The sequence below is a fragment of the Palaemon carinicauda genome, chromosome 2 (genome assembly GCF_036898095.1).
Source record: "Palaemon carinicauda isolate YSFRI2023 chromosome 2, ASM3689809v2, whole genome shotgun sequence".
NCBI classification, from domain to species: Eukaryota; Metazoa; Arthropoda; class Malacostraca; order Decapoda; family Palaemonidae; genus Palaemon; species Palaemon carinicauda.
The window spans coordinates 95,476,943-95,501,442 of NC_090726.1; the positions used below are offsets into that span (position 1 = coordinate 95,476,943).

At 46.5% G+C, this 24,500-nt stretch overlaps 1 protein-coding gene across 1 annotated transcript in view; it reads right to left on the reverse strand.

Moving 5' to 3' along the window:
• The window catches only part of ncm (nucampholin), a 295,139-nt gene extending 271,013 nt beyond the window's left edge, over positions 1-24,126 (reverse strand). The window contains exon 1 of the mRNA XM_068357087.1: positions 23,845-24,126. The gene's annotated coding sequence lies outside the window, so the exon portion shown is untranslated. The remainder of the gene's footprint in view (positions 1-23,844) is intronic.
• Positions 24,127-24,500: the final 374 nt, after the last annotated feature.

Here is a 24,500-nt window from a genome sequence, read left to right on the forward strand (position 1 = left end):
CCCTCTGGTTTAGAACGTGGGGCCCCCACCCTTCTTTTGATGCGTCCGAAAACAGCATCAAATCCGGGGGAAGGACGAGAAGATCCACTCCCTTTCGAAGGTTGTCGACGGTCAGCCACCACCGCAGGTCCGTCCGTTCTGCAGGTCCTATCGAGACCAGAGAGTCCGGGGAATCGATGCCTTGATCCCACCGGGACTTGAGCCGCCACTGCAGAGATCTCATCCTGAGGCGGCCGTTGGGAACTAGACAGCCCAAGGAGGCTAGGTGACCTAAGAGACGAAACCAAGATTGGGCTGGAAGGTCTTCTCGACTGAGGAAAGGCTCTGCAACCCTCCTCAGCCTTGCTATCCTGTCGTCTGATGGAAAGGCTTTGTGGAGATTGGTATCTAATATCATGCCTAGATATACCAATCGTTGTGTTGGGAGCAGAGAGGACTTCTCAAGATTTACCATGATCCCTAGATCTTGGCAAATTCCCGGAAGCCAGTCTCGGTGTCGAAGAAGGGTCGACTCCGAGTTTGCCAGGATCAACCAGTCGTCCAGATAACGGAGGAGACGGATGCCGTTCCTGTGCGCCCATGAAGATATCAGTGTGAACACTCTGGTGAACACCTGAGGTGCTGTGGAGAGACCTAAACACAGCACCTTGAACTGGTAGATCTTGTTGTCTAGGCTGAATCTTAGGTACTTCCTGGAAGACGGATGGATTGGGATCTGGAAGTACGCGTCCTTCAGATCCAGTGTGCACATGAAGTCTTGTGGTCTCACCGCAAGTCTGACCGTGTCTGCTGTCTCCATGCTGAACGAGGTTTGCTTGACAAACTTGTTCAGGGCTGAGAGGTCTATGACGGGTCTCCAACCTCCAGACGTCTTCTTTACAAGAAAGAGTCGACTGAAGAAGCCTAGGGAGCCTTCTACGACCTCCTGGAGAGCATCCTTCTTGAGCATGGTCTCGAATTCTGCCCGAAGGGCTAGCCCCTTTGCCGATCCCATGGCATAGGAGCTCAACGACACTGGATTCGCTGTCAGGGGAGGTTGAGATGTTATGAACGGGACGCGATATCCTTGTCCGATCACAGAGACCGTCCAGGAATCGGCCCCGTGTTGCTGCCACCTGTGCACGCAACTTTGCAGGCATCCCCCTACAGGTGGACACGCAGGGGGATTGCCAATCCTAGCGTTTGCAGCCTCGGCCGCTCCTTCTAGGATTTCTGCCTCCCCTGGAGGACTTTCTGCCCTTCTTGTCTTTAACAGGAAAAAGGCTGCTGTTTAGACACCTTGGTCTTAGCTGCCGGAGCCTGCTTCGGTGTCCTGCGAGGCTGCTGTTGCTGTTGAGGAGCTGGAGCTTTGTAGGGCCGAGATGTAAGGGCCTTCTGGAGGAGCGAATCATGACTCGTCTTCCTCCACCTCTCAGCTGTCCATAGCGGGGACCTTCGGGTGGAACCTCTCAGTCACCGCATCACGACGCTTTAGAATCGAGTTAGCCCACAGGTTAGTGACCTGGTGAGCCAAAAACTCGATGGAGCGCGTGCCCGAGAGGAGGAAGGTTTCCAGGGCCTTCCTATTGTTCTCCTTGGACAAGTCCTCAGAGCGCAATAGGATGCCCAGAGACCCTAGCCACACATCCAGCCACAAAGTGGCCTGCATGGCACACTTAGCGACTTTCTCTTGGCTCAGGATCTCCGACGCTGAGAATGTCACCTGCCGGGCATTGAGTTTCTCTAGAGAGAGACCCCTAGTGAGCTCTTCCACAGAGTGGTGGAGGGGAAGAGCTAAACAAGACTCCTCCATGATCTCGAAGTACCTCCTCTGCTGAACGCAAGGAGGTGGGAGGAGCTTGTTCCCGGCAGAAGAACGGCTGGAGGAGGCGAGCTCGGAAAGCTGGCCCTCGACCTTGTCCCTGGCACTCTTCACCCCCTGGGACCATGGCAGGGCTGCACTGGCCTTGGGTGGCTTCTGAATACCATAAACTTGGTCCAGGACCGTATCCTTGCCTTCGCGAGGGGCGGTCTCGGGGTCCTTAAAACTATTGAGTTGCCTCATTAGATTAAGGACCTGCCAGAAGGCATGCTCTGACTCGCACTGCTCTCCTCCTTGTGGACTGGCAGCTAAGTCTCCTGTCCCCATTGGCTCTTCTTGGGGGGACACGTGGACGTTCTCCCGGGAAATGGGTGGCTCTGGACGAATCCTCGAAGATGACTTGGGGACCGTCTTTGAGTCCTTGGGCTCCCTCCTGGGAGGGATACAGGACTCTAGCAAAGAGGTCTGGAAGGTCCCTCCTACGCGAGACGTTTCTCTTCCTTGAGGTGGGGTTCCTCCCTTTGGTGCCGTGGGAGAGTGCCTCACCTCGCTGGATTCTCCTGAGGACGGGAAAGCTTCGTCCGCAGGAGAAGGAGAAAACGCCTGCAAAGGGGAAGGGGCCTTCCCGACGGACCTCTTTGGAGCCAGCTTAACCCTGGGAGAAGTTACCACGAAATCCACTCCTCTCCTTCTCTTCTTTTAGTCCCAGATCAGCAAAGGCTGGCTTCATAGCCTGCACGACCGCTTTCATCAGGGAGCCAAACCAAGGCTGGCGGCTGACTGACGTGGTGTCAGCGATTCCTGCTGGAGGGAAGGGGATCGGCTGATCCTTAGGAGTGGATACTACTGGGCCTGCCTGAAAAGAAGAAAGGGAAGAAGAATGTTGCCTGGACCTCTCCGATGAATCTTCTTGCTCCTGGACGCGTGCTCGGCGCTTACGAGATGGCGATCGCGAGGACGATCTGTAAGCACGCGGCCCCGGCAACTCGCAAGGTTGAGCGCGCTGCGAAACCCGGCGGGAATCGCGTTGGGGGTCGCGCTGGCGCTCAAGCGATGGCAAAACCGATGGGTCGCGCGTGGGCGACCGTTGGAGCGCAGGCGCACGAGCGAGTTGGCGCGTGGGCGAGTGGGCGTGTGGACGCGCTGGCGCGCAAGCGGAGGTTTGCGTGGATGCTCAGGTGAGGGTGTGCGCGAGTGCCCGGACGATCGCTGGCGCGTAGGCGATCGGTGGAGCATAGGCGAGTGTAAGCACATTGGCGAGCGATGGCGCGTTGGCGAGCGAAGGCGTGTTGGCGAGCGATGGCGCGTTGGCGAACGATGGCGCGTTGGCGAACGATGACGCGTTGGCGAGCGATGGCGCGTTGGCGAACGATGACGCGTCGGGTGAGTAGGCGACCGACTGCGCACAGGCGAGTTAGCGCAAGGGCGAGTCGGTGACCTGTGGCGATCAGACGCGTGGGCGCGTTGGCGAGCATTCGCGCACAGGCGAAGGATCGCGCTGGCGCGTAGGAGATCACTAACACGTAGGATGGCGCACAGTAGCGCGGAGAGAAGTTGCCAACTGGGGCGCAGGGCCAGGTGGCGCTGATGTGGTCGAGGGCGAACGCTCGTGGGCGGGCTCAGGAGTCAACTCGTGGCAGCGCGGGCGCGCATACACTTTAGAAGTGAGCACAGGAGAAAACGCACGGTGGTGCGCAGGCGGCGGTCGACTCGCAGGGGAACGCTGGCAAGGCAAAGGATCAATGTCCTTGCCTGCGCCCAGATCCGAAGGTCTTGGGCGCGTGGGCGAACGTTGGCGCGCATCAGGAACTCAGGAGACTGTTGACGCGCAGTGCGCACAGCAGGAACAGAAGAGCGCTTGCGCGCAGGTAAGCGCTGGCGAGCAGAAGAGCGCTGGCGAACAGGTGAACTCTGGCGAGCAGGAGAGCGCTGGAGATCAGGAGAGCGCTGACGAGCAGGAGAGCGCTGGCGATCAGGAGAGCGCTGGCGATCAGGAGAGCGCTGGCGATCAGGAGAGCGCTGGCGATCAGGAGAGCGCTGGCGATCAGGAGAGCGCTGGCGATCAGGAGAGCGCTGGCGATCAGGAGAGCGCTCGCGTGAAGAGTCTGTTGACTCATCCGCAGAAGAGCGCTGGCGAGCAGGAGAGCGCTGGCGATCAGGAGAGCGCTGGCGAGCAGGAGGGCGCTGGCGATCAGAAGAGTGGTGGCGCTTGCGCACTACTGAAGGGCGCACAGGTGAAACCTGGCGCGGAAGGGACTTACCCACATTATGGGATAAGCCCTTCTGCCCCGAAGGGACCGGTGCTTGAATTAACAAGGAGGATCTGGCAGGCGCAGGAGATCGCGAACGATCTGCGGAGAGGTCTAGTGATGTCACAGCCACGGTCTGCTCCCAACGAGAAGAATCCTTTGCAGGGGACGACGAAGATGAAGACCCGAAGAGAAGGCGCCTCTTAACTCCCTTGTAAGGAGAAGGAAGGCCTCGGCGGCGAAGAGGAGGGCGAGCCTTATGGCGAAGATGACCTCGAGGCAGGGTATCACCGTCGTCGGTCCTCCGAAGAGGAGTCTCTGTTAGTGCACTCCCCCGAGGGGGAGGAACACCCGCAGGAGAGACCGTTGGACCAAGCTTTCCCCTTGAAGGATGTTCGGAGGGGGAACCTGAGCCTTCAGCAACATCCGCAACAGCAGCAGCTGGGGTTTGACCCGACCCGTCGGACGCCTCTGCCACAACAACGTCAACAATAGCCAGAGGGTCTACCTCTGATATTACCGGCGACTGTTGGACAGCTGCCCCCAACTGGATCAGATCAAACAGGGCTTCCTTGGAGGGCGAGCCCTTAAGACCCAAGGAAGCCCAAAGCTGGAAAAGATCATTGTTAGATACAGTTTGGTCATCAAAATGATATTTTGATTATAAAATAAATTTTTGAATATACTTACCCGGTGAATATATAATAGCTGACGTCTCCGACGGCTCGACAGATTCCAAAAACTAGCGAGCGATCGCCGTGAAGGTTGCGGGTGTGCCCACCAGCGCCGACTATCGGCCAGATACCGCATATACTTGTAAACATCTCCAGTTCTTCTCAGTCCCCTAGGTCTCTATCGGGGAGGAAGGGAGGGCCTTTAATTTATATATTCACCGGGTAAGTATATTCAAAAATTTATTTTATAATCAAAATATCATTTTTAAATATCAAACTTAGCCGGTGAATATATAATAGCTGATTCACACCCATGGTGGTGGGTAGAGACCAGTATTAATACAATAAAGGCGTATATGCTCAAGAGTTTTTGACAATTATTCAAAAAACAGACTTAAGTATAGGTACCTGGTAAGGAAGCAGACTCTGATTATTACTCTGCCTCATTAGTCAGCTTTCCTCACGAAGCCCAGCCATCCTCTCAGGATGCTGAAAGACTCCCAGGAGCTGTTATATCCAGGGCGAACACCCCTATAACAGGACCTCATCAATACCCTTAATCTGGGCGCTCTCAAGAAACAATATTTGACCACCCGCCAAATCAAAAAGGATGCGAAAGACTTCCTAGTCTTCCGTACAACCCAAGACAAGATTAAAAACATTTCAAGAGAAGATTAAAAGGATATTGGGATTAAGGGAATGTAGTAGTAGAGCCCTCACCCACTACTGCACTCGCTGCAACGAATGGACCCAGTGTGTAGCAGTCCTCATAAAGAGTCTGGACGTCTTTTAAGTAAAATGAAGCGAACACCGACTTGCTCCTCCAAAAGGTCGCGTCCATAATACTTCGAAGAGACCTGTTTTGCTTAAAGGCACCGAAGTCGCTATCGCTCTCACTTCGTGCGTCTTGACCTTAAGCAAACAACGATCTTTCTCATTTAAATGAGAATGTGCCTCCCGGATTAAAAGTCTAATAAAGTACGATAACGCATTTTTAGACATGGGCAATGAGGGCTTCTTAACGGAGCACCATAAGGCCTCAGAACCACCTCGTAATGGTTTAGTTCGAGCTGAGTAAAACTTAAGAGCTCTAACGGGGCACAGCACTCTTTCAACTTCGTTACCTACGATTTCTGACAGACTAGGTATTTCAAAAGATTTAGGCCAAGGACGAGAAGGCAGTTCGTTCTTGGCCAAAAAACCAAGTTGAAGCGAACATGTAGCTTTATTTGTAGAGAAGCCGATGTTCTTACTAAAAGCATGGATCTCACTGACCCTTTTAGCCGAAGCCAAGCACACCAAAAAAAGCGTCTTGAGGGTGAGATCCTTCAGGTAGGCTGAATGCAATGGCTCAAACCTGTCCGACATTAGGAACCTTAGGACCACGTCTAAGTTCCAAGCGGGAGTTGACATACGACGCTCCTTAGAGGTCTCGAAGGACTTGAGATCTTGGAGATCCTTGTTATTTGACAGATCCAAGCCTCTATGTCTGAAAACAGACGCCAACATGCTTCTGTAGCCTTTAATGGTGGATGCAGAGAGGGAGCGACCGTTTCTCAGATAAAGCAGAAAATCCGCAATTTGGGCTACAGAGGTACTGGAAGAGGAAATGGAGGAGGACTTGCACCAGTCTCTAAATACCTCCCATTTCGACTGATAGATCCTGATGGTAGAGGATCTTCTAGCCCTCGCGATCGCTCTAGCTGCCTCCTTCGAAAATCCTCGAGCTCTTGAGAGTCTTTCGATAGTCTGAAGGCAGTCAGACGAAGCGCGGGGAGGCTTTGATGAAGACTCCTTACGTGGGGCTGCCGTAAGAGATCCATCCTTAAAGGTAGACTCCTTGGAACGTCTACCAGCCATTGAAGTACCTCTGTGAACCACTCTCTCGCGGGCCAGAGTGGAGCAACCAATGTCAACCTGGTCCCTTCGTGAGAGGTGAACTTCTGCAGCACCTTGTCTAGGATCTTGAAAGGTGGAAAGGCATAAACGTCCAGGTGAGACCAGTCCAGCAGGAAAGCGTCTATGTGGGTTGCCTCTGGATCTGGAACTGGAAAGCAGTAAGTCGAGAGCCTCTTTGTCAGAGAGAGTCGCAAAAAGATCTATGGTGGGTTGACCCCATGTCATCCATAGCTTCTCGCACACAGTCTTATGCAACGTCCACTCCATGGAGATGACTTGTCCTCTTCTACTGAGGCCGTCCGCCAAGACATTCATTTTCCTTGCACAAAACTCGCCAAAGGAGAGATGTTACATGCCTTAAATGGAGTTCCTTCTGATCCGTGGATCAAAGACCCGAGCCTTCGAGACTGTCCAGTGGAGCTCCCTAACCCAAATCCGATGCATCTGAAAACAACACATGGTTTGGGTTCTTGATCGCAAGAGAAAGACCTTCTCGAAGTCTGATGTTGCTGTCCCACCAAGTCAGACATGTCTAGACTGAGTTGGAGATTGGGAAAGAGATACTCACTAAGCCCTTCTCCTTGTTCCAATGGTTTAGGTGAAATTGGAAATGGCATAGGTTTAGTCTCCCCAGAGAGATAAACTACTCCAGCGATGAAAGAGTTCCCACGAGGCTAGTTCAAACTCTTACAGAGCAACTGTTTTTCTCTTGCAAGTGAAGGACTTTTAACAGAGCTTGTTCCATTCTTGCGGGAGACGAAAAGGCCCGAAAAATCAGACACTGTATCTCCATTCCCAAATAAAGAATAGTCTGGGATGGGGTACTGTAAGGTACGACTTCTCTACGATCACTATGAGACCTAGCTCCTTGGTTAGGTCTAATGTCCATTAGAGGCTCTCCAGACAGCGATATAATGACGACGCCCTGATTAGCCAGTCGTCAAAATAAAGGGAGGCTCTGAATCCTCAAAAAATGTAGAAAGCTTGCTACATTTTGCAAGGGCCTTGTAAAAACAAGAGGAGCAGGAATGAGGTCGGAGTACAGTGCTCGACAGTGGTACATTACTTTCCCGTCCACAAACCTCAGATGTAGTTGAAAGTTTGGATGAATCGGGATGTGGAAGTATGCATCCTGAAGGTCGAGAGAGACCATCCAGTTGCCTTCCCTTAATGCTGCCAAGACAGATTTGGTAGTCTTCATCGTGAAGTTTGTCTTGACAATGAACACATTGAGCGCACTTACATCTTAAGTACTCCTGCAGTGAACGTGGCTGCCAGATCATTGGAGCCATCCCTGATAGCTTTGTTCCTGCAGTGAACGTGGCTGTCAGATCATTGGAGCCATCCCTGATAGCCCTGTTCATGCATGACATAATTGTACAGCAAAACATTGATAGCTGGAGAGACCTTCTGACTTAAGGCTCCCAGGGACCAACCAACAAATAAAAACTTCAAACACTCGAAAAAACTCCTAACAGGAGATGGTCTAGCTCTGAAGCCGACCATAAAATCTTGGAGCGTCTCATGGCCAGGCGACGGGGAGAGTCTATGAGGCTTGAGAAGTCTCCCTGGGCAGAGGCAGGAACTCCCAAGCCGAGAACTTCTCCCGTGTCATACCAGACGCTCGCTCTACAAGCCAGTTTAAAAGGAGGGAAAGCAAAGGCTGTCTCCCCCAAACTCCTCCTGGTGATCAACCAGTCGCCTAGCAAACGTAAAGCTCTCTTAGAAGAGCGAGAGAGCACTAGCTTAGAAAACGACGGCTTCGAAGTAGCTAGGCCTAGCGTAAACTCTGACGAAGGCGAACGAGGAGCAGCAGTTACAAAATGGACCGGAAAAAGATCCTTAAAAATCAGCATGATTTTTTTAAAGTCCATAGAGGTCTGAGCAGCTTTAGGCTCCTCTCCGTCTGACAAAGTCCCCAAAGGAATATCAGTAGGAGGAGGATCAGCAACTTCCTCATCTGAAGGAACCTCGTCCGACAATTGTCTAGTCTCATGAAAAGGAGAGACCTGCCGCGGCGGCAATGCTTGACAGGCAATGTCAACAAGCAAAGGAGCAGCAGTAGCAGTAGAGGAAGCGACGTCAGGTCGCTGCTGAAAGGACTGAAAACCTTGTGACTGTCCAACAACAACAACAGGAGTTGATGGACGCTCGACGTCACGTCGGAACTGCATTGACTGCCTAGACTGAGCAGTCAAAACAACCTTCGACTGCGGTGATTGACGCTCAACGTCAAGTCGAGGCAACTGAGCTGGTTGGCAAACGTCCTGAACGTCAACACGAGACTGCGGCAGCGGCTGAACGTCAACACGAGACTGCGGCAGCGGCTGAAAGTCAACACGAGACTGCAGCGAGGGAGGATCCATGTCACGTGACTGACGTGAAAAACTCCTGACATCACGTTTCAAAGTACAAGAAACGTCAGCACTAACGTCAAACGGACGAGTAAATGCTCGTTTGGGCGGCTGACGGCCAGAGTCTCGTTTAGCGCAACGGCGACTCGAAAGCGAAGGTTCATCGTGAACCTGCTCAACGCCATACTTCTCCATAAGGGAGGCAAGCTTAGTCTGCATGTCCTGCAGGACAACCCATTTAGGATCAACGGGAGTCGGAACGGGCCGAGACGACAGTAACGTCTGTGTTGGCAAAACATTGCCTTTACCGCGACCCTCGGACCCCGTGTTACGCTTGCGTTTAATAGGCGAACAGTCTTCCGACGACTGCAAAGGGTCAAAGCTGTCCCCATGGCTACAGCCAGGACGCTGGACCTGTCCTGAAGGGACTGACTTTCGCTTAAAGGGTCTAGAAACCTTGCGCCAAGGTTTCTTTTGCGAAAAGTCTTCGGATGACGAGGAGAAACTTCGTCTCTCCTGTCTTATGGCAAGGACGTGCTTGCCGAGCAACGTCTGATACCTTTGAGGGAACGTCTGTTCGTTGGTTTACACTCCTCACTCCCTTAAGTCCTACGACATTCCTTCTCCCTGGTGCATGGGAGCCTGAAAGAGGTCTCGGACTAGGCAAGTGACAAGCACGAACAAACGAACCCTCCACAACACAGCACATGTTTTCTAGCACTCACTTCACTGATATCGTATTTTTCAATAATTTCACATTAGGCATGAATAAAACTGATATCTACCTGAAGCACGCAATTCTCCCTTACATCAAAAGGTTATAATTGCGAAATGAGTCGTATAATGTAAGCACATTAGTACAAAATGAGACACACATGCAAAAATCAAAAAACATATACATATATATCGAATAAAACGGAAATATATAAAGTTAAAAAGGATCAGTGACTGGGTAGGAGACTAAACACTAGTTCACTAAAGACTACGTTTTCAATCTCTCACCGTACAGTGCCTTGGGACGAGAATAAAAACTAAAAACGTTTTATCCTTTCTCCCCGTACAGAGACTTGGGACGAGAGTAAAAAACTGAATCGAGAACAACGTTACTCGCTCCCAAACTCCTTACTTGGGACGAGAATAAAGATCGGATCGTTCTCTCTTTCTCTCTCTCTCTCTCTCTTGTCACACACAAGAGAATTGCCCACTCACCCTTCGTCAATAAACAGGTTATTTGACCAAAGGAAAAAACTGAAAGGACTAAGAAATTGAAAATTAACAAGTTCCTTTAAATTAGTATTTAAAACACTTCAGTTTGAAAGAAGAATGAACAAAACGTCAAAATCAATTTACTCTTTCTGCAAAGTGAAACCGTGATTCTCTCTTTCTCTATCGTAACGATAGAGCGCAAACTGCGTAGCATAAATAAACCAAACGTTAGTTCATCTTTGAAAAAACAGCACGAAGACTATTCAAAGAATATATTTCTTAAAATATTTTCTAAAAAATATTCATTTCATAACTCTTACAGAGCAAATGATTTAAACTTAACGAAAATAAAAGTTGAATGGGCTCAACGTTGTTTAACTTCGGTTTCCAAGTTAGGACCGCCTACATCTCGGAGGTAAAGGCCGCATATAAACAAAACATAAAATTTATCTTGATGTTTAGTATAAATGGAAAGCTAATTGAAGAGGCCTAATAAAGGCGGGTGATATAAAATACAGTATATAGAGGAAAATCTATAATTATCAACAATAATTTATAACGTGATAAAATAATTACTAAAAGCCTTAAACACACTTCCGTACACTGAGGGAAGGGTCGGCCATCTTTACTCTATGGAAAAACCAGAGATAAAAAAGCAAGGGCAAAACACTTTTCCTCTCCTTTCAAAAGCATTTCTTTTGAAGATAGTATTGAATTATCCAACACGGCGAAAGCAATAAAACCAAAACCAAGCACTTCACCAATTCGGTAGAAAACTCGAGGTCATAAAGCGAGTGGAATCAACTTGTCAATGAAACCGACAGAGAAGAACTGGAGATGTTTACAAGTATATGCGGTATCTGGCCGATAGTCGGCGCTGGTGGGCACACCCGCAACCTTCACGGCGATCGCTCGCGAGTTTTTGGAATCTGTCGAGCCGTCGAAGACGTCAGCTATTATATATTCACCGGCTAAGTTTAATATTTAAAAATCAACAATGTCCTCCCCCGGAGGAGGAGGGGGAGGGGGAGCTGCCTCGCTATGGGAGGCAACACCCCCTCCCGAACCCCGAGATTGGGAAACAAAAGAAGGACCTACGCTACCACTCGGCGGCCTCTCGCGAGAGACCGAACAAGTGGGAGCTTCGGAGGAGGTTCTGGCAACGGAAGAAGTGTCCTTGGAGCCTTCCTTCCCCAAGGCAGTCCCTGAGGGAAAACGGTCTCGCTTAGAACTCTTCTTACGCCGCCGGGCAAACCTCTCCCACTGGGAGGTAGGCCACTCCCTACATTCCATACAAACATTATCACTTTCACACCGTTGACCTCGACACTGCGGGCAAAGGGTGTGAGGGTCTGTATCGACCGCCGACATGAATGTTCCACAGGGGCGGTCGGGGAGTACAGGGCACTTCCGCATAATGGGAAGAAAAGGTAGAGGCCAACTTCAAACACACAACTGTAAGAAAAAAAAAAACAGATTAAGGCTGTCAAAAATGCGAGGACGAGACAGACACGTCTGTACATCGTCCGAGCCAAAAGTGAAGTGAAGCAGCTCACCGGTGTGTGGGGGGGCCCTGCCCCCGTGCTAACTAGCGCGGGGGTAGTTTAACCCTCGTTAAAATCTAATGGCTCGTCATTTCAGCTACGCCGAAAGTAAACCCCTATGTAAATAGCGTGGTTTGTATTTCGGTTACGGAACAAACACATATTAAACAATCTCACCAACCATTCAAGTACAGTCACATCCCCTTCCTTCAACATCTCAGCTCTCACACCATCCATACCAGATGCTTTTCCTACTCTCGTTTCATCTAGTGCTCTCTTCACTTCCTCTATTGTAATCTCTCTCTCATTCTCATCTCCCATCACTGGCACCTCAACACCTGCAACAGCAATTATGTCTGCCTCCCTATTATCCTCAATATTCAGTAAACATGTTATTTTGATTATAAAATAAATTTTTGAATATACTTACCCGGTGATTATATAGCTGCAACTCTGTTGCTCGACAGACAACTCTACGGAAAAACTCGCCAGCGATCGCTACACAGGTTGCGGGTGTGCCCAACAGCGCCATCTGTCGACCAGATACCCAGCTCTCAATGTAAACAAAGACTCAATTTTCTCCTCGTCCCACTGCGTCTCTATTGGGGAGGAAGGGAGGGTCATTTAATTTATAATCACCGGGTAAGTATATTCAAAAATTTATTTTATAATCAAAATAACATTTTTCAATATTTAACTTAGCCGGTGATTATATAGCTGATTCACACCCAGGATGGTGGGTAGAAACCAGTAATATATGTTTACACTTTTATGAGCTAAGAGTTTTTTATTTCATTTTAGAAGTTATCAAAATAACAAAAACAAAATAAATAGGTACCTGGTAAGGAAGTCGACTTGAACAATTACTCTGCCTTTTAAGTACGTCTTCCTTACGGAGCCTCGCGATCCTCTTAGGATGCTGATCGACCCCTAGGATCTGAAGTATCAAGGGTTGCAACCCATACAACAGGACCTCATCAAACCCCTAATCTAGGCGCTCTCAAGAAATGACTTTGACCACCCGCCAAATCAACCAGGATGCGAAAGGCTTCTTAGCCTTCCGGACAACCCATAAAAAAACAACATTTCAAGAGACAGATTAAAAGGATAAGGAATTAGGGAATTGTAGTGGTTGAGCCCTCACCCACTACTGCACTCGCTGCTATGAATGGTCCCAGTGTGTAGCAATTCTTGTAAAGAGACTGGACATCTTTCAAGTAAAATGACGCGAACACTGACTTGCTTCTCCAATAGGTTGCGTCCATTATACTTTGCAGAGATATATTTTGCTTAAAGGCCACGGAAGTTGTTACAGCTCTAACTTCGTGCGTCTTCACCTTAAGCAAAGTTCGGTCTTCCTCACTCAGATGTGAATGAGCTTCTCGTATTAACAATCTGATAAAGTCTGACCAAGCATTCTTTGACATAGGCAAGGATGGTTTCTTAACTGAACACCATAAAGCTTCAGATTGGCCTTGTAAAGGTTTAGTACGCTTTAAATAGAACTTAAGAGCTCTAACAGGGCATAAGACTCTTTCTAGTTCATTGCCTACGATCTCCGATAAGCTGGGGATATCGAAAGATTTAGGCCAAGGCCGAGAAGGCAGCTCATTTTTGGCTAGAAAACCAAGTTGTAGCGAACAAGTGGCTTTTTCTGACGAAAATCCGATGTTCTTGCTGAAGGCATGAATCTCACTGACTCTTTTAGCCGAGGCTAAGCATACCAGGAAAAGGGTCTTAAGAGTGAGATCTTTCAGGGAGGCTGATTGTAACGGCTCCAACCTGTCTGACATGAAGAATCTTAGTACCACGTCTAAATTCCATCCAGGGGTAGCCAAACGACGCTCCTTGGTGGTCTCAAAAGACTTAAGGAGGTCTTGCAGATCTTTATGTTTGGAAAGATCTAAGCCTCTATGCCGGAAGACCGATGCCAACATGCTTCTGTAGCCCTTGATAGTGGGAGCTGAAAGGGATCGTCCTTTTCTCAGGTATAAGAGAAAAACAGCTATTTGAGCTACAGAGGTACTGGTCGAGGATACAGAAACTGACTTGCACCAGTCTCGGAACACTTCCCACTTCGATTGGTAGACTCTAATGGAAGACGCTCTCCTTGCTCTAGCAATCGCACTGGCTGCTTCCTTCGAAAAGCCTCTAGCTCTCGAGAGTCTTTCGATAGTCTGAAGGCAGTCAGACGAAGAGCGTGGAGGCTTTGGAGTACCTTCTTTACGTGTGGCTGACGTAGAAGGTCTACCCTTAGAGGAAGACTACTGGGAACGTCTACTAACCATCGAAGTATCTCGGTGAACCATTCTCTCACGGGCCAGAGGGAAGCAACTATCGTCAACCTTGTCCCTTCGTGAGAGGCGAACTTCTGCAGTACCTTGTTGACAATCTTGAACGGTGGGAATGCGTAGAGATCCAGATGTGACCAATCTAGGAGGAAAGCATCTACAGTATATGTATTGCTGCTGGGTCCGGGACTGGAGAGCAATAGATTGGAAGCCTCTTGGTAAGCGAGGTTGCAAAGAGATCTATGGATGGTTTTACCCCAAGTGACCCAGAGTCTCTTGCACACATCCTTGTGGAGGGTCCATTCGGTTGGAATTACTTGCCCTTTCCGACTGAGACAATCTGCTATGACGTTCAAGTCGCCTTGGATGAACCTCGTTACTAGAGAGATGTCTTGACCTTTTGACCAGATGAGCAGGTCCCTTGCGATCTCGTACAACGTCAGTGAGTGGGTACCTCCTTGTTTGGAGATGTACTCCAAGGCTGTGGTGATGTCCGAGTTAACTTCCACCACTTTGCCTCGAAGGAGAGACTTGAAGCTTTTCAAGGCCAGATGTACTGCCAACAGCTCCTTGCAGTTGATATGCATGCTCCTCTGACTCGAGTTCCACAGTCCTGAGCATTCCCGACCGTCTAGTGTCGCGCCCCAGCCCACGTCCAAGAAGAGAACGTGGTTGGGAGTCTGAACAGCCAGGGGAAGACCCTCTCTAAGGTTGATATTGTCCTTCCACCAAGTCAGACAAGACTTTATCTTTTCGGAAACCGGGATCGAGACCGCTTCTAGCGTCTTGTCCTTTTTCCAGTGAAAAGCTAGATGGTATTGAAGAGGACGGAGGTGTAGTCTTCCTAGTGACACAAATTGTTCCACGGATGACAGCGTCCCTACCAGACTCATCCACAGCCTGACTGAGCAGCGTTCCTTCTTCAGCATCTTCTGGATGGATAGCAGGGCTTGATCTATTCTGGGGGCTGATCGTCTTGTTGTTCAGCAACGTCCTCATCAGAGGGTTCCTCATCCGAAAACTGATGAGGAAACGGCAACGGAGTGGGCAACGTCTGGCTCGCTGAGTCCGGTCGCACTGGTGCATGCGTGACGGAGCCGGACGCAACATCATGGAACTGCTGCACAGTCTGTGAACTGTCAACAACCATGGGTGCGCGAGGAAGCACAGCGTCAACCCGAGACTGCCTAGACCGTCTGGGTTGTGCAGTCAACACCCTACCGGGTTGCTGAGGTTGACGCACTGCGTCAAAACAAGTCACCTCTGCTGGTTGTTGAACGTCCTGAACGTCAACAACCACCTCCGAGCGTCGCTTAACGTCAACGTGCGGCTGGCAACCCACACTGGGTCGCATCGGTGGAGGAACCACCTCAACTGGCAGACGCGAGTAGGTTACCTCAGCGTCAACAGGGCGCACAACCGACCGGTTGGAAGGTTGTTGGCCAGAAGGTTCGGTAGCAACCTTCTCCGCATTAAAGTCCTCTATCAAGGACTCAAGCTTGGACTGCATGTCTTGCATCAAAGCCCATTTAGGGTCTACGGGAGCAGGTGCGGCAACAGACGGGGTTAGCGACTGAGGCGGTACCGCTTACCATCCCTGAAAGCCTTGTTATGCATGACATAATTGTACAGCAAAACTTCAAAGGCTCGAAAACAGCTGTGAAGTTGACCTGTAAAAAACTTGGAGCGTCTCCTGGCCAGGCGCCAGGGAGAGTCTACGAGAATTGAGAAGTCTATCTGGGCAGAGGCATGAACTCCCAAGCCGAGAACTTCTCTCGTGTCATATCAGACTCTCGCTTTATAAACCAGTTTAAAAGAAGGGAAAGCAAAGGCTGTATCCCCCAAACTCCTCCTGGTGAAAAACCAGTCGCCTAGCCAACGTAAAGCTCTCTAGGAGAGCGAGAGAGCACTAGCTTAAAAACAACGGCTTCGAAGTAGCTAGGCCTAGTGTAAGCTCTGACGTTTAGGCGAACGAGGAGCAGCAGTTACAAAAAGATCCGGACAAAGATCCTTAAAAAAATCATCATGATTTAATTAAAGTCCATAGGGGGCTAAGCAGCTTTAGGCTCCTCTCCATCTGACAGAGTCCTCAAGGGAATATCAGTAGGAGGGGGAACAGCAACTTCCTCATCTACAGGAACCTTGTCCGATAAAAGCTGAGTCTCAAGCAAGGGAGAGACCTACCGTGGTGGCAATGCTTTACAAGCAGAGTCCACACTCACTGGTGCATTAGTAGCGGACCAGAACGCAACGTCATGTAACTGCTTGACAGTCTGTGAACTGTCAACAACTGAACTGTCAACCACAACAGGTGCGTGAGGACGCACAGCGTCCACTCGAGACTGCTTTGACTGCCTAGAATGAGCAGTCAAAACAACTCTAGAATGCGGAGGTTGACGCACAGCGTCAAAACAAGTCAACTCCGATTGTTAGTGAACGTCTTGAACGTCAACAGGAGCATCAGCAAGTGGCCTAACGTCCAAATGCGGCTGAAAAACCACACGAGACCGCATCGAGTGTGGTTCTAAACAACCTGACTGACGTGACTAAGCTACGCCAACGTCAACAGTAAGCACAAAGGAACGTTAGGTTGGCTGAAAGCCAGGATATCGATGAGATAAACGGCTAGACTCAACGGACTAATCGGCAGAATAGTCTTCCATAAGGGAGGCAAGCATATACTGCATGTCTTGCCATACAACCCATTAAGGATCAACGGAAATGGTTGTGGTAAGAGACGAGGGTAACGTCTGTGACCGCAACACTTTGCCAACAAAAAAAAAGACTCTCGGAGTCTGTGTTACGCTTTTGTTAGGCGGCGAGCAGTTATCCGATGACTGCATAGGGTCAGAGCTGTCCTAATGGTTGTAACCAGGACGCTGGACCTGTCCTGAAAGGACTGACTTTCGCTTAAGGGCTTCGAAACCTTGTGACAGGTTTCTTATGCGAAAAGCCTTCGGATGACGAGGAGAAACAACGTCTCTCTCGTCTTATGGTAGGGGAGATCTTGGTAAGATACACCCGATACCATAGAGGGAAAACGTCTGTTCGTTGATCAAGGCCTCTCGAACCCATAAGTCGTTTGACATTACTTCTCCCCTGGGCTTGGGAGCATGCAAGAGGTCCCGGACTAGGTGAACGACAGGCACGAACAGACGAACCCTCGGACGCAAAACTGTAACACTTTGCGCATATCACTTTATCACTTCGATTTTCTGTTTTGCACTTATTTCACTGAAATCGAAACTTTTACTGATTTCTACCTGAAACACGCAATTCTACCCTTCATTAAAAGGTAGTAATTGCGAAATCAGTCGTATAATGCAAGCTCATTAATACCAGCAAAAAACAGAAAACATATTTTAAGATAAAAAAATCAGTGGCTGGGAAAGAGACTAAACACTAGTTCATATAAACTACGTTTTCAATCTCTCACCGCACATAGCCTGGGGACGAGAATAAAAAACTAAAAACGTTTTATCCTTCCTCCCCGTACAGCGACTAGGGACGAGAGTAACTCGAGAACAACGTTACCCGCTTGAACGGAACGTTTTCTCTCCTCTCTCTCCCTCCGTCTCTATCTCTCTCTCTCTTTATCTCTTGATTTCGCACCTAAGAGAAGAGCCCAATTATATTTCGTCAAAAAAACATGTTATTTGACTAAAGGAAAAAACTGAAAGGTTTTTCAAATAAAAAGTTCCTTTAAAATAGAATTTAAAACATTTAAGCTAAGAAAGAATGAACAAAACGTCAGAATCGATTTACTCTTACTGCAAAGTGAAACCGTGATACACTCTCTCTCTATCGTAACGATAGAGCGCATGTTGAACGTCCTGAACGTCAACAACTGCGTAGCATAAATAAACTAAACGTTAGTTCATCTTTGAAAACAGTATCAAAGAAATTCTTTCATAAAATATTACATTTAAAAAGTTTTAAATCCTTAGCTCTTTAAAAGCTAATTACGATATAAAGGGCTCAACGTTGATTAACTTCGGTTTCCAAGTTAGGACCGCCTACTCTCAGGAAAGGTCGCATATACAGTAAACAAAACATTAAAATTTATTTTTATATGTTTATAATAAATAGAAAGTTAATCGAAGAGGCCTAATAAAGGCGGAGAGATATAAAATATATAGAGGAAAATCTATAACGTGATAAGATAATTACTAAAAGCCTAAACACACTTCCGTCTAAGGGAAGGGTCAGCCATTTAAAAGTGAAAGAAAGTCGATACTCTCTTTGTCACCATAATTAAATCTATCCAAAACGAGTTCAAGATTTAAGATGAAGATAAAACACCTGCATAGCGAAAGCTCAAAACTAGAATATAGTACTTCACCAAATAGATGTGAAAAACTCCAGTTTAGCAACAGCGAGTAAAGTACGTCTTGTCGACACCTCGACAGAGAGAAAATTGAGTCTTTGTTTACATTGAGAGCTGGGTATCTGGTCGACAGATGGCGCTGTTGGGCACACCCGCAACCTGTGTAGCGATCGCTGGCGAGTTTTTCCGTAGAGTTGTCTGTCGAGCAACAGAGTTGCAGCTATATAATCACCGGCTAAGTTAAATATTGAAAATTTCAAAATATTCCGCCCACCTTTTTTCTTGCCTCCTCTCCTTTTAACAACCTTCCATTTCCATCTTTCACTGTCTCTTCAATTCTTGAGCCAGCCTTCCTTACTCTCTTCACTTCTTTCCAAAACTTCTTCTTATTCTCTTCATATGAATGACCCAATCCCTGACCCCACCTCAGGTCAGCTGCCCTCTTTGCCTCACATACCTTGCACTTTACTTCCACATTTTTCTCTTTATATTTTTCATAATTCTCTATACTATTACTCTGCAGCCATTCTTCAAAGCCCTCTTTTTCTCTTCCACTTTTACCTTCACTCCTTCATTCCACCATTCACTGCCCTTCCTCATGCTGCCTCCAACAACCTTCTTGCCACACACATCACTTGCAATCCCAACAAAATTTTCTTTTACTAACTTCCACTCCTCCTCTAAATTGACAGTTTCTCTTACTTTCACTTCGTCATATGTCATTTTCAACCTTTCCTGATATTTACTTTTTACCCCCGGTTTTATTAGCTCTTCAACCCTCACTAGCTCGCTTTTACATCCACCTACTCTATTCCCCCACTCTTTTGCTACAACTAATTTTCCTTCCACCAAAAAATGATCAGACATACCGTTAGCCATACCCCTAAACACGTGCATGTCTTTCAATCTTCCAAACATTCTTTTAGTTATCAACACATAATCCATTAATGCCCTTTCTACTACTCTTCCATTTGCCACTCTTACCCATGTATACTTATTTTTATCTTTCTTTTTGAAAAAGTTATTACTTATCACCATCTCTTGCTCTCCACACATATCTACCAGTCTCTCACCACTCTCATTTTCACCTGGTACACCATACTTCCCAATGACACCTTCTACCTCTCCAGCGCCCACTCTAGCATTTAAGTCACCCATGACAACTACATAATTCCTTCTACACACCTAGTTAATTCGTTCCAGAACTCATTCCGCTCTTCTTCACTTTTCTCACTACCTGGCCCATACGCACTGACAAACGCCCAACATTCCCTACCCAACCTAGCCCTTACCCACATTAACCTAGATGATATCTCCTTCCACTCCACTACTATCATCAAGTTTACAAAATTTACCTCTACATTTAATACAGAGTGAATGAGGATCCATGGAAGACTTTGATAATCGGGTTTTACACCCACTAGCAAACACCCTAAAACTACCAGAGGGGGTGGCCATTTTGAACTTTGTAAGAGAGATCAAATACAAGCAAGGATCAAAATATCAATATCCAAACATATAATTAGGAGTATCCAAATGAAAATCCAATCAAGCGGGAGTCAAAAAACCAGAATTATTGTACTTCACCAAAGGGACAGCAATAATCAGTCAAAAAGCGAGGAGAATATTCAACCAATGTTACCGCTAGCGCCGGCAGGGAAGATATGAATACCGATGGAATGGTTTCTAGGTACCTCGCTAGAGGCGCGCATGTAGCACACCTGGCTATCCAATCGGCGATTGGCACAAGTTTTGAATTTTCTGCCGTGAGGTCAGGGACGTAAGCTATATACATAACCACCAGGTAAGTCTTGTGGGTATTAGTTTATTTATGGACATTAATAATGTAGCGTATTTTAACTTAGTTCTCTATGTTAAGGAAGTCTTTTGTAGTATTTCTGTATAATATTATCTGTCGCAAATGCCTAGTTCTTTATATATCGACGATCAAACTCACGCTACACATGTCTTCCTCCCAGATTTTTTCTAAGTCTCTTGTTATTGTTGACTGTGTCTTGTTTTTGCTCAAATGAGCCCTGTAACCACTATAATCCGCAGACAAACTAGTCCACTATGACGTTTGGCCAATCACAGCGCCTATCCACTATGACGTTACAGGTTTGGCCAATCACAACGCGACAATACATTATCTTACCCAGGTCTTTCATTTCGTTCTTAGACATGGAGGCCATAGCAAGCACGTCATCTCATATTGCACAAGAAGTTGAAATTCCATCTTCTTGTCCTGACTGTTTTCTAACTTACTATGAATTTGTTGTAACTTATTCGGGGAATATTGAAAAACTAGTGGATTTGTGCCAGAGAGACAATTTAATTTTACAAAATAAAAATTGTCCTGCATGTCAAGGAACCTTCGCAACGGCTTCACGTTTTCCTCAAAGCAACAGCACATCTTTATGAACCAACAGTTTAAGGTAAGCTTCATTAATTTATAGAGTATATTATAATGGTGATAGTATAACGATGTATACAGCAGTACCATCACTTTGGATTTGGTTTGATGGATGTGTTAGGTAGTGGCCTTAAGGGGGGGGGGGGGTCGCAGGGGCTAGGCCTAGGTAGGGGTACAGGGCCCTACGTTAGGTGGTTGTATTAGGTTCGGTAGTGCCCCGAAAATCACTGTGGCCTTCAGGGGGGGTCGCAGGGGGGCGGAGCCCCCCTGGTAGGCCTAGGTAGGGGTACAGGGCCCCTACGCTAGGTTAGGTGGGTTTATTAGGTTCGGTAGTGCCCTGAAAATCACTGTGGCCTTAAGGGGGGTGGGCCCCACCCCCGGTAGGGCTAGGTAGGGGTATAAGGGGAGGGGTGGTGGAAGGATAAGTATTCATTTGCGATGGAAATAAACCTGAAAATCATTCAAATCACATCATAATACAACAGAAAAACCTATATTTTATGTTGAAAGCAATTAATGTCCATAAGTAAAAAAATACCGTCTTGTGTTTAAAATTATAAAGATTTTGTTTTGCATTATTGTGGTAACATCGAAAGAATAATAAAGTACTGCCAAGATCAAGGTGTTATTAAAAGTGAAAATGACACTATTTGCCCCACTTGTGGTTCTAAGTGCCAACTTGGCATTAACAAAAAAAAAAGCATTTCATTGCGACAGAAGGTATGTTGTATTGAAAAATAAGATAAAAGTGAAAAAGAGGTGTAGTTTTTTCGTAACTATTTTGTTAATGTGTAGGAGAGCTCCGCGGAAGATCTTGAAGAATTTAAACACCTACAATTCACTATTATATCATATAGAACGCTTATATAATAGTCAATATATGAGCAGCTTCTATTTAACGAAGATATTCGTGTGTATAGTTATGTTTCACTTGGATTTTTTCTAAGTGTTTGTTTTTGTTTACTGTGTGATGTCTTGGCTAAAATGAGCTGTTTCACCGCCTTACTGCGTATGGCAAACTAGTTCTCAATGCTATTCTAACCAATAACAGGTGTTTTCTTGACGTCACACTGTTTGAAAACCAATCATGGCGGTTTTTACAAATCTAGCCAATGCTGACACTTATTACTTCACTTATCCCTGCTATTTTTCCACCAGTTACCACAGTTTACGTGAAGTTCCGCGGAGGAATACAGTATTTTTGCACGTCTCGGATCTCCCTTCAAACTGAAAAGCTCATTTTGCCGTGAAGTATGGAGCAATTAGCAGGACCTTCATCCCGTTCCGACTGTGTCACTTGTGACAATTGCTTTATTTCTTATGGGGATTTTTGTGTACATTATTCAGGGAAAGTTGATTTGCTAATTGCATTTGCTCAACGTCATGGTTTGATTTTGGCAGAGAAAAAGTGCCCTAATTGTGAAAATGTGTGCCGTATAGATTACAACAAATTAGCATTCCGGTGTGATCGTAGTGTGGTTACTCGTGGGAAAAGGAAGAGGAGGTGCAATTTTTTCGTGTCTTGTTTCAAAGGTAAGTTAGATATTGAGACTAATTTGAAGTTTGTGTTCCTTTTTTTGCAAAAGGCATTTTCATTTGAATTTGTTTCGTTTAAACTGAAACTCAATGTGGCCTTAAGGGGGGGGTCGCAGGGGGGGCGGAACCCCCCCCGGTAGGCCTAGGTAGGGGTACATGGCCCCCAGGGTAGGGTAGGTAGTTGTATTAGGTTCGGTAGTGCCCCGAAAAATCACTTTTCTCCTCCTCCCCCCACCCAAAAACCCCGCTTCCCACTGGGGTCCCCCATAATTGTAGTAGTAGGTTTATGCTTACATTTTCTGTGTAAGAGTTAGGTGGTTGTAGGAGGATTATCTCACAGTTTCAAGGTAACTGTAGCTCTAATTTACTGTTTTCTTTCGTTTTCTACTTTTAGAAACTTTTAAATCGAGCGCTGAGCTCTCCTACACATTTACCACTATTTTTAAGGGAACGTGGTTTGAAAAGTCTCATTTAGATATACTGTAGAATCTAATTTGTTATTTGTCTATTGGTTTTAGATTTAGTTATAAATTTGTTGAAAATGAATCAAGAATTTCTCATAAAACTATAAATGATAGGTGCTCATTTATTCGTGAGGTTATTGTGCATTTGGTATTGAATTGGAAAGGAGCAACTCACCTTTACCCTTCAACCTAAGTACACAATGGGTTTTAGACTGTCCTATATTTAATATGGCTATATAAGGGGGGGGGTTGCGTTTGCCTCCCACCACCCACCCTCCCGTTAGGTAAGGCTACGGCTACTAGGTTAAGTTAGCTAGTTTGTTTAGGTTGGCTGGTGGCCTTGTTTATGGCTAATTCTACACATGCCATTATTTGTATGTTAAAAATGATTCGTTAATTCATTCCCAACCAAAAAAAACCCTGGTTTCCCATTGGGGGTCGGAGTCCCCAAAGATTGGAAAGGTAAACTAATAGGGTAAAAATACCGTTCCTCATAAAAAGAAAAAAAGGGGTGCTTGTATATTAGCGGCCATCTGTATGTATGATTAGAATACGGCTTTGTAATTGGGGTCGCAGGGTGGCATTAGCCCCCGTTAGGTAGGTAAGTAAGGACATGGCTTGTAGGTTAGGTTAGGTGGGAAAGTTTAGGTCAGTTGATTTCCATTTTTGATTCACACGGAAGGAACTGGCCGCTGATATACAAAGGCTCCGAAAAAAAAAAGTCGGCTTCAGATAAAGCACTAAGTGATTCATCAGAAAAAAAAATATCAAAATTATAAGTGGTGGAGCTATTGTATAGAATTACCCAAAGATAGTTTATTGTGAAAAGGTAAAGCTAGAAAGGTGGGTAAATACCCTACATATCATTACATTTTCATAAAACCTACTCTGGTCTAGGATACTCTAGAATTTCCAATGAATTGTAAGTATAAGAATGAATGGATCCCCTGGTAGGTCTAGGTCTCCTCCTTAAGGAAAGAAAGGAGCCTTCAGCTCAAGCCAAAAGTGATAAATTATCATTCGCTTACACATTGAATTATCTGTATTTAAAGTAGAGCAATAAAACAATAACAAAAATACACTTACATCTTATGAAAACTTGATGGAGGTAACAGAATGCACAGGAATCAAGGTATTCACAGCGACGTTTAGACTTTGTGATAGATATTAGAGAGATAGACATACGAAAACAAACAAACTGTGGCGACCGAGTACTGACTGGACTGGAGTGGTAAGCCTGCGAGTGCGAGCTTTGGAAACTCGTAGAATTCCAGATTTAAGTTCAGGTGGTCGTAAGGGTGTCTATATATTTATTTTTCTTATCTTATTGCGAATTTCTAATATGGCACAATATTTCTCAATTTTCTAAATGATATGGGGTTTTTGGTTCTTAATTGCTCATTCCGCAAAATAAGTTTGCGGCCACTCTATCGCCTTATGGATACGTGCAAAGCTTCTAAGTTTATTCGTGTTATTGTAATTACGCTTATTTCACCTGTACCATACATAAATTGATAATGAAATTTTTAATCTTTACTTTTATCCCATTCTACCACGAAATCAGAAAGGATAGCACCTTGCTATCATCGGTGTTGGCAACCTATTGTGGTAAGTTTAGACTTTTTACATTCTTCTTCCATGTCATTGCCGTACTTATAAATGCAAACAAAGCCCTGCTAGAATTTTACAACGTACCTATACTTATGTCTAGTTTCATTAACTGTCCTAATTTTAGGCATGAA